A 10,664-nucleotide genomic window follows, 5' to 3' on the forward strand; every position below is an offset into this window, starting at 1 on the left:
TGTTGTTTGGCATGACAATTTACAGAGTGTGTGCGCATTTGTCCTTGGGGTTCCCCGCCACACAACAGGATTTCTAATCGTAAATATTCACTGCAGCTGAGAAAGACCTACAATATTCGAGTTACTGTTTTGAAGGCAGTTTTGAGAGCAAATACAGACATATAACTAAGTTACTACATCCTGGCATTTTCCATGGGGTTGAGGATGTTTCACTTGAAATAATATCTATATTAACTCTACCCTGGCAACATTTTTTTTTTTTTTTTTTTTGCCATCATTTTCACAAACTTTTCATGGTCCCAAGAATATTCCAACCCAGGCTCATTGGAAATACGTTGCTCTGCCTACATTTTTGCAAAACCTGAAACACGTACCTCCAGGTACGTTTCCCTGCACTTTTCGGGTGAAACGTCCACTAGAGGAGCTAAGTGGTATAAATTTTTCTCCGTTCCAGATGCATGTTTATTTAAAGGTTATAAAAGCGAAAATATCAGTAAATTATATTCAGACTTCTCAGAATACACTCATTTTAATATAAATTAGGAATTACTTCCACGCTTTAAGGTGCCACAACAACCCAGTCTCATGGCAGTTCGTGAAATGGTCACGTAATTTAATCTATTGATTCGTGACACGGACATGTTTATTCTGTTATTTTCGTGATATCAGCACGTTTTTTAAACTAATGTATTTCAATGGGAAGCATCTTTCGTGATCACAGCACGATCCTTTCTGCCTGTCGAGCTGCAGCAGAGAAGCTGTTTAATCAACATTTATTCACGAGGTCTTATCTTATCATGGTTTATGTCTTTTTTTTATGTTATTGTCACAGGTCGGGATGGGCCAAGCCGGACTGCGCCCACCCCTGAACCAGGACCACCCTGAGGAGCGTGTCAGAGACGAGACGGAAACAGAATTCAAGGGAATCACAGTTCTTTTTATTAAAGTTAAAAGTAATTTGAATAACCTAAGCTAAAATCTTCCTTTCCTCTTCTTCCCCGGAATCGAGGCAATGCAGCAGTCTCCGGGGCCCACTCCCACGCCGATACAAGGTTCGCAATGGCCTGAGATGGATCGATGGATTTCCACGGGTGTGTATGCGGTCGGGGCTGTTCCTCTTCCCGCACTGATGCGGGGTCCGCAGGGACCTACGACAGACAGGTGAGTTTCCACAGGTGAGCAGACGGTCGGGCTGTTCCTCTTCCCACACTGATGCAGGGTTCACAGGGACCGACGACAGGCAGGTGAGTTTCCACAGGTGAGTAGACGGTCGGGCTGTTCCTCTTCCCACACTGATGCAGGGTTCACAGGGACCGACGACAGACAGGTGAGTTTCCACAGGTGAGTAGACGGTCGGGCTGTTCCTCTTCCCACACTGATGCAGGGTTCACAGGGACCGACGACAGACAGGTGAGTTTCCACAGGTGAGTAGACAGTTGGAACTCTAGGGCTACAGCAGACTCGAGTCAACAGGCTGAACGGAGCTTCTCTAGGGCAGACAGTTAGAACAGACAGAGTCAGCTTCAACAGCAGTATATAGGCCTCACGTGTGTTGCCGGGGACAGGTGACTCCACACCATGCAGATGGGCCGGGGGCTATAGCAGACTCAAAGTGCAGGCCGAGCGGAGCTTCTCCTGGACAGACAGAATCAACTTCAACAGCAATATACCACTCTCACGTGTGTTGCGGGGGACCGCTAACTTCGCACCATGCAGATGGACTTGGGATTGTAACAGACTCAAAGTCGCAGCTGAGCAGGGCTGCTCTAAGACAGACAAAATCAACTTCACCACAGTATACAGTTCTTACGTGTGTTGCAGGGGACAGATAACTTCACACCATGCAGATGGACCGGGGGCTATAGCAGATTCAAGTCGCAGGCTGAGTGGAGCTTCTCTAGAACAGACAGAATCAACTTCAACAGCGGTATACAATTCTCACGTGTGTTGCAGGGGACAGATGACTTCACACCATGCAGAATGGACTTGGGGTTGTAGCAGACTCAAGTCGCAGGCTAAGGTGAACTTCTCTAGGACAGACAGAATCAACTTCAACAGCAGTATACAGTTCTCACGTGTGTTGCAGGGGACAGATAACTTCACACCATGCAGATGGACTTGGGGTTGTAGCAGACTCAAGTCGCAGGCTGAGGTGAACTTCTCTAGGACAGACAGAATCAACTTCAACAGCAGTATACAGTTCTCACGTGTGTTGCAGGGGACAGATAACTTCACACCATGCAGATGGACTTGGGGTTGTAGCAGGTTCAAGTCGCGGGCTGAGTGGAGCTTCTCTAGAACAGACAGAATCAACTTCAACAGCAGTATACAATTCTCACGTGTGTTGCAGGGGACAGATGACTTCGCACCATGCAGAATGGACTTGGGGTTGTAGCAGACTCCAGTCGCAGGCTGAGGTGAGCTTCTCTAGGACAGACAGAATCAACTTCAACAGCAGTATACAGTTCTCACGTGTGTTGCAGGGGACAGATAACTTCACACCGTACAGGTGGGCTTAGGGCTGCAGCAGACTCAAAGTCAACAGGCTGAGCGGAGCTCCTGCTAAGACAGACAAAATCACGATTGCAGATAGAGTGTGCAGTCTCACGTATGTTGCAAGGGGGCAAACCTTCTCACCATACAGGTGGGTTGACAGGCAAGTAGCGAACTTAAGTCAACAGGCTGGACAGAGCTTCTTCTAAGACAGTCAGAATCACTACTTCAAAACAGAGAGGTTAGTTTGACTCACAGATGCTATTCCTTCTAGTCCTCAACAGATGGGACCGATCGAATTATTAAGCTCCAATTACTGACAGTAGACCAGCATGGCACGTGGGGAGTGCACGGCAAGAGAAAATAAATCTTCCACACACACACGGCAATTTCACTCCAAACATGCAACGTGAGGGGGGAAACGTCAATTTAAGCACTGCAATCCACTTCAATAAGTGCAGATAAGGCCAGCACTCACCCAGGGGTCTCCGTGCCACAAGCAACGAGCTCCAATGTTGGGGAAAAGATGTTTCAGGGTTTTCCTCCACAAACATAGACGGATTCACATCACCGTTCCAACACGGGGGAAGAGGGCAAGAGATCGAACATGAATCAGTATAATTCACTCAGTGACGTTTAGGTAGCACAATCAAAGCACTCCAATCCACCTCAAATTCAGTGTTGAAACATGCAGGTACGAGATACGATGGTCGATTACTTATCTCTCTCCCTTCCAGGCAAACGGTGTGTTTTCACAACTCTTCCACACTCCTCAAGTCCCCTCCAGCAGCACTTCCCTTTGCACCCCGCAATTCCTCTCTGCAACACTCAAATAGAACGACTTCTCACGGGAGAGAACCACGCCACAGTCTCTCTTCACTGGCTTTTTATATCCTTCTCAATGCCCACATGGCTTTGTCATGGCTCCAAATTAATTGCTCACACCTGGTGTCAATTTCCTCATCCCGGTTGGCAGGGCAACAGATATACACTTACACGGGGGGTAGTGTTTCCCTATTATTGTACCGGAGGGGACACAATTGCGGCGAACTTTAGTTCCGCCCTCATTTGTCACACCGTGACATACTCCCCCGCCAAACCGTTCTAGTCCCGAGAACGGGAGCCAGACACCCATTCTCCATATCTAGCTGGGGGCCGACCTCGGTTCTCCCGCTGGGGCCGCCTGGGTGGAGAAATAGGCTCTTCGGGCCGTGGCTCTATGCCTAGTCCCCTCGGGACCACCGCCCATCCTACCAACTGGGGCATCCATGCTGTTTCACCGGGGGGCTTTTCGGCAGCAGGAGTCGGATAGTTCGGACAGGGGCGAATCAGGTTGCGATGCAACACCCGCTCTGGACCGGCTCTCCCTTCGGGACGGATGGCATAAACCGGCTGGTCTGGGTGTGGTTGCCGCTGGACTACATAGGGCTGTGACTCCCACCGGTCGCTTAATTTGCCCTTTCCCTGGCGACGGTTGTCCCTTACCAATACTCTCTCCCCTGGTAGTAGCGGTGCTTCCCGAGCCGTCCGGTCGTATAGCCTTTTGTTCTTCGCTGCAGCCCGACCGATCTGATCCGAGACCTGCTCATAAGCCGACTGAAGGCGCTGGTGGTGCCTGGTCACCCAATCGGTCAGACTGCTCCCTTCTTCCGCCGCCATGGTCCCCAAAAGCAAATCAGTTGGAAGCCTCGCATGCCTTCCAAACATCAGATAAGTTGGGGCGTAGCCCGTAGTACTGTGTACGCTATTGTTGTATGCCTGAACTAATGCCGGAAGTCTGTCGGCCCAATGGCCCTGCTGGTCCTCCTCCAGGGTCCCCAGCAGGCTCAGCAGCGTCTGGTTAAATCTCTCACAACCCCCGTTCCCTTGGGGGTGATAAGGGGTCGTATGGGTCTTCTTCCCTCCATACAGCTGGCACAGCTCGTGGATCACCCTGGACTCAAAGTTAGGCCCCTGATCAGAATGGAATATTTCGGGACACCCGAACGGCTGGATCACGTACTTCCACAAGGCGTTGGCGGTGGTAATAGCGGTCTGATCTAGGGTCGGAACGGCCCAAGCGTACTTCGTGAACAGGTCCGTCACCACAAGGATATACTGGATCCGGTCCACCGGCCGACCCAGGGTCAGATAGTCCATAGCGACAATGTGCAAGGGTGCCTTGGCCTGAATTGGAACCAGGGGAGCCCGTACCTCTTTCTTGGTCTTAAACAATATACAGCGTGGACACTTCTGTAGATAGGCCCTCGTTGTGCCCTCCATTCCGGGCCAATAGAAGTGTCGCCGTAATAAGGCTGTCGTCCTCTCTTGCCCTTGATGCCCCATCCTGGTGTGATAGGCTTCCAACAACGCTGGCCAGCGGCCCTCTGGGACCACCACCTGACAGACCCTGTCACCCCTCTTGGGATCTTGAAGGGCCCTGCAGATCACCCCTTCCTTCAAGTAGAGTCTCTCTCTCTGGCCCAACAGTCCTCGCACTGTCCGGGTCTGAGCTCGGCATTCCGCACCATCGGGCCATGCCTTCCGCCTCAGCCAAGTCCGGACCACCAGCAGATCCTCGTCCTCGCCCTGCCATACCCTCCAGCGCTGCGGGTCCCATCCCCAACAACCCGGGGGTTCTTCCAAGGGCTGGCCTGGTGCCTCCACAATCCCCACCATTAGTCCTTCGTCATGTCCTGCTTCATGAGCCAATACCGGGCCCGATGATCCTTCCTCTGGCAGCCTAGATAGGACGTCGGCGTTGGTATGTTCCCTCCCTGGCCGGTACTGGAGCTGGTAATCGAAGTTCGCCAGTTGTGCCACCCATCTCTGTTCTACCGCCCCCAGCTTGGCGGTCTGCAGATGTACGAGTGGATTATTGTCCGTAACCACTTGCACCCTGGCTCCCCACAGGTAATCTTTAAATTTTTCACTCACCGCCCACTTCATTGCCAGCAGCTCGAGTTTAAAGGAACTGTAATTGGCGTCGTTTCTCTCGGTGGGGTGCAGGCTTCGGCTCGCATAAGCGATTACCCTCTCCTTTCCTTGTTGCTTCTGAGCCAGAACAGCTCCTAACCCCAGGTTACTGGCATCTGTGTACAGGATGAAAGGTTGTGTGAAGTCGGCATAAGCCAAAATCGGGGCCTGTAATAACTCCTGTTTGAGCCTCTGAAAGGCCTCCTCACACGCCGGATCCCACTGGATCGACGGCGACCCTCGACCCCGAACTCGTCCCGTACCTCCCAGCAGCTGGTTGATCGGCTTGGCGATTCTGGAGAAGTCTTTAATGAACCGCCTATAATATCCGACGAAGCCCAGGAAGGATCTAACCTGCCGTACCGTCTTAGGGGTGGCCCACCCCTGCACAGCCGCCACCTTCTCCGGATCGACAGAAATCCCTCCAGCACTCACAATGTGGCCCAAGAATTTTACCTCCTTTCGGAAAAGCTGACATTTCCCCGGCTGGAGTTTCAGCCCATACTTCTCCAGGGAGAGAAAGACCTGTTCCAGGTGTTGGAGATGGGACCCGAAATCCGGAGAATAGACGATCACGTCGTCGAGGTAGACAAGCGTGGTTTCCATTAGTTGGCCGCCCAGGCAACGCTGCATGAGCCGTTGGAAGGTGGCTGGGGCGTTGCAGAGGCCAAAGGGCATCCGGTCCCACTCATATAACCCAAAGGGGGTAGTGAACGCAGTCTTCTCCCTGTCCCGCTCATCCACCTGGACTTGCCAGTATCCGCTGGCCAGATCGAGTGTCGAATACCAAGCTGCTTGGGTAAGGCTGGTGAGAGAATCCTCTACTCGGGGCAATGGGAAAGCATCCCTTTTGGTCACCTGGTTGAGCCGCCGGTAGTCCACACAGAACCTCCAAGAACCATTTTTCTTCCGTACCAGTACTATCGGCGCGGCCCAAGGACTGCTGCTCTCCCGGATAATTCCCTTATCCAACATCCCCCTCAGGAGGGTGCGAACCTCTGAATACAGGGTCGGAGGCACGGGTCGATAACGCTCCCTGCTGGGTGTGGCCTCTCCGGTCGGGATCTGGTGCTTAACTGCATCCGTACGGCCGTAGTCCTCGTCGTGGGTAGAGAACAAATGTTGCCATTTCGTCAAGAAACATTGAAGTTGTTGGACTTGGTCCTCTTTCAATCCCTCTCCACGTAACGACTCTCCTTCCAGGTGTGTCGGCAGTCTTCCTCCAACCTCTTCCACGTGTCGACCCGTTTGTGCCAGGGCCACCTCTACCACTGTTGGACTTACTCGACAGAATTCCACTTCTCCCTGTTCTCGAATTTGATGGGGCTTCACCGAGGTAACTCGGGCCAGGCGTTGGTGGCGGTATAGATGGATCGGGAAAGAATTTGTGTTTCGGACTCTAACTGAGACTCGGCCTCTCCTTGCGGACGCCAGCCCCCGAGCAACTTCCACCTTGGGGCCATCCGGGTAGGGCTCCACCAAAACCCACTCCTGGGGGCTATAAAGCCGAGAGGGCACCCTGGCCCAGACCACGGCTTCACTTCGAGCGGGAACGGACAAGGCATAACGGCAGGCCACTCTCCCAGTACTCTCCCGTTCGCCCTGCTGCTCGGCCAGGCAAACCCGGCGACAGTCGGCTCTCACCCGATCCCACTCCTGGCCATCCGATGACGAGGCAGCTCGCACTGGTCTGCCCCGGAACAGTTCCTCCCAACACTCAGAGATCACGTTCATGCCCAGTAGGGCCCGATGAGACCCCAGACAGCCATCTCGCACCACCACTACTCCCTTCTGGGGTACCACAACCCCGTGTATCTCCAGATCCATCACCAAATATCCAACGTATGGTATGTCAAGTCCATTTGCCCCACGCAGGGTCAACCAGGGGGCTTCGGCCGTCGACCGACCCTGGGCACCAAATAACTCATGAGTCAGGCTCTCCGCAAACAAGGTTACTTGCGACCCGGTGTCCAGGAGGCATTGTACTTCCTGGCCGTTGACCTGAATCGCCACAACCGGGCAACGGCCCACCAGGTGTTCGTTGGGGAGTGTGGGAAGCTGAGGGTCTAACAAGGGGGTCCCGACCACTTGACCCACAGTGGCCGGACGCTCTAAAAACCCCCCTGCGATGCCCGTCTGGAGGAGCACTGACGGAAATAATGACCCGGTTCTCCACAGTTATTGCAGAGAGGACGACCCTGTTCATCCCACTGGAATCGAGGCCCCAAAGGCCGAAGTGGACGGCGTTCTGGGAGATGGCCCCCATCGGAGTACGCCCGCTCCCGTGGCGGAGGCAATGAACGGGGATGTTCCCGGCGAAGTTCTGCCACGAGGGACTTAGACAGTTCGGACAGTTGCTCACGTACGTCCTTCTTCAGCTCCTCCCGAAGGGCCTGTTTCCAGTCCGATGTAGCAGGGGGCGGTGGAACACTAGTGGCGTTGGTAGCCAGACAACTGGGAGGGTCTACGCTCGCAGCATGGTCACGTTCAAGGGCTAAAGCTTCTCCACGCAGTTCTTCAAAAGTGAGGTCGGGTTCTCGTCGTAGTTGGACCCGCAGACTCTGACGCACAGGGCCTTCTCGTAATCCTAATAGAAACTGATCTCTCAACAGGACTTCCTCATCCCCCAGACCGTGATCCTGTCTTCCTTTCAAACGGGAGAACTGTTCCCTCATCTGTAGTGTGAATGCACGGACATTTTGTCGAGGCCCTTGTCTACAATTGAAAAACTGCGTTCGCAGGACAGCTACCGGGGTGGTGTCTCCATATTGCCCCGTGAGAAATTCAAAGATTGCTTGGACCGTCGTTCGATTTGCTTCCGGCGCTGCCTGTACCTCTCTTCTTGCTTCTCCTTCCAGGGAATTTAAAACAAACTGTACTTTCTGGGGGGCACTCAGACCTTGAAGTCCGGCTAAGTACTCGACCTGCGCTTTCCAACATGACAAACTCACTTCTGATCCAGGGCCTCCGTACTTCTGGGCCCACGGGGCTCCCATAAAAATCGGCATTGCCGGTTGCCGCACTACTGGCTCTTCTTCAGCCATCTCACTCTGATCGCTCAACTCAAGGTGGTATCCTGCCGACTTACGCCAAATCTGTCACAGGTCGGGATGGGCCAAGCCGGACTGCGCCCACCCCTGAACCAGGACCACCCTGAGGAGCGTGTCAGAGACGAGACGGAAACAGAATTCAAGGGAATCACAGTTCTTTTTATTAAAGTTAAAAGTAATTTGAATAACCTAAGCTAAAATCTTCCTTTCCTCTTCTTCCCCGGAATCGAGGCAATGCAGCAGTCTCCGGGGCCCACTCCCACGCCGATACAAGGTTCGCAATGGCCTGAGATGGATCGATGGATTTCCACGGGTGTGTATGCGGTCGGGGCTGTTCCTCTTCCCGCACTGATGCGGGGTCCGCAGGGACCTACGACAGACAGGTGAGTTTCCACAGGTGAGCAGACGGTCGGGCTGTTCCTCTTCCCACACTGATGCAGGGTTCACAGGGACCGACGACAGGCAGGTGAGTTTCCACAGGTGAGTAGACGGTCGGGCTGTTCCTCTTCCCACACTGATGCAGGGTTCACAGGGACCGACGACAGACAGGTGAGTTTCCACAGGTGAGTAGACGGTCGGGCTGTTCCTCTTCCCACACTGATGCAGGGTTCACAGGGACCGACGACAGACAGGTGAGTTTCCACAGGTGAGTAGACAGTTGGAACTCTAGGGCTACAGCAGACTCGAGTCAACAGGCTGAACGGAGCTTCTCTAGGGCAGACAGTTAGAACAGACAGAGTCAGCTTCAACAGCAGTATATAGGCCTCACGTGTGTTGCCGGGGACAGGTGACTCCACACCATGCAGATGGGCCGGGGGCTATAGCAGACTCAAAGTGCAGGCCGAGCGGAGCTTCTCCTGGACAGACAGAATCAACTTCAACAGCAATATACCACTCTCACGTGTGTTGCGGGGGACCGCTAACTTCGCACCATGCAGATGGACTTGGGATTGTAACAGACTCAAAGTCGCAGCTGAGCAGGGCTGCTCTAAGACAGACAAAATCAACTTCACCACAGTATACAGTTCTTACGTGTGTTGCAGGGGACAGATAACTTCACACCATGCAGATGGACCGGGGGCTATAGCAGATTCAAGTCGCAGGCTGAGTGGAGCTTCTCTAGAACAGACAGAATCAACTTCAACAGCGGTATACAATTCTCACGTGTGTTGCAGGGGACAGATGACTTCACACCATGCAGAATGGACTTGGGGTTGTAGCAGACTCAAGTCGCAGGCTAAGGTGAACTTCTCTAGGACAGACAGAATCAACTTCAACAGCAGTATACAGTTCTCACGTGTGTTGCAGGGGACAGATAACTTCACACCATGCAGATGGACTTGGGGTTGTAGCAGGTTCAAGTCGCGGGCTGAGTGGAGCTTCTCTAGAACAGACAGAATCAACTTCAACAGCAGTATACAATTCTCACGTGTGTTGCAGGGGACAGATGACTTCGCACCATGCAGAATGGACTTGGGGTTGTAGCAGACTCCAGTCGCAGGCTGAGGTGAGCTTCTCTAGGACAGACAGAATCAACTTCAACAGCAGTATACAGTTCTCACGTGTGTTGCAGGGGACAGATAACTTCACACCGTACAGGTGGGCTTAGGGCTGCAGCAGACTCAAAGTCAACAGGCTGAGCGGAGCTCCTGCTAAGACAGACAAAATCACGATTGCAGATAGAGTGTGCAGTCTCACGTATGTTGCAAGGGGGCAAACCTTCTCACCATACAGGTGGGTTGACAGGCAAGTAGCGAACTTAAGTCAACAGGCTGGACAGAGCTTCTTCTAAGACAGTCAGAATCACTACTTCAAAACAGAGAGGTTAGTTTGACTCACAGATGCTATTCCTTCTAGTCCTCAACAGATGGGACCGATCGAATTATTAAGCTCCAATTACTGACAGTAGACCAGCATGGCACGTGGGGAGTGCACGGCAAGAGAAAATAAATCTTCCACACACACACGGCAATTTCACTCCAAACATGCAACGTGAGGGGGGAAACGTCAATTTAAGCACTGCAATCCACTTCAATAAGTGCAGATAAGGCCAGCACTCACCCAGGGGTCTCCGTGCCACAAGCAACGAGCTCCAATGTTGGGGAAAAGATGTTTCAGGGTTTTCCTCCACAAACATAGACGGATTCACATCACCGTTCCAACACG

Source organism: Rutilus rutilus (genome assembly GCF_951802725.1).
Source record: "Rutilus rutilus genome assembly, chromosome: 12".
In the NCBI taxonomy this organism is placed as follows: domain Eukaryota; kingdom Metazoa; phylum Chordata; class Actinopteri; order Cypriniformes; family Leuciscidae; genus Rutilus; species Rutilus rutilus.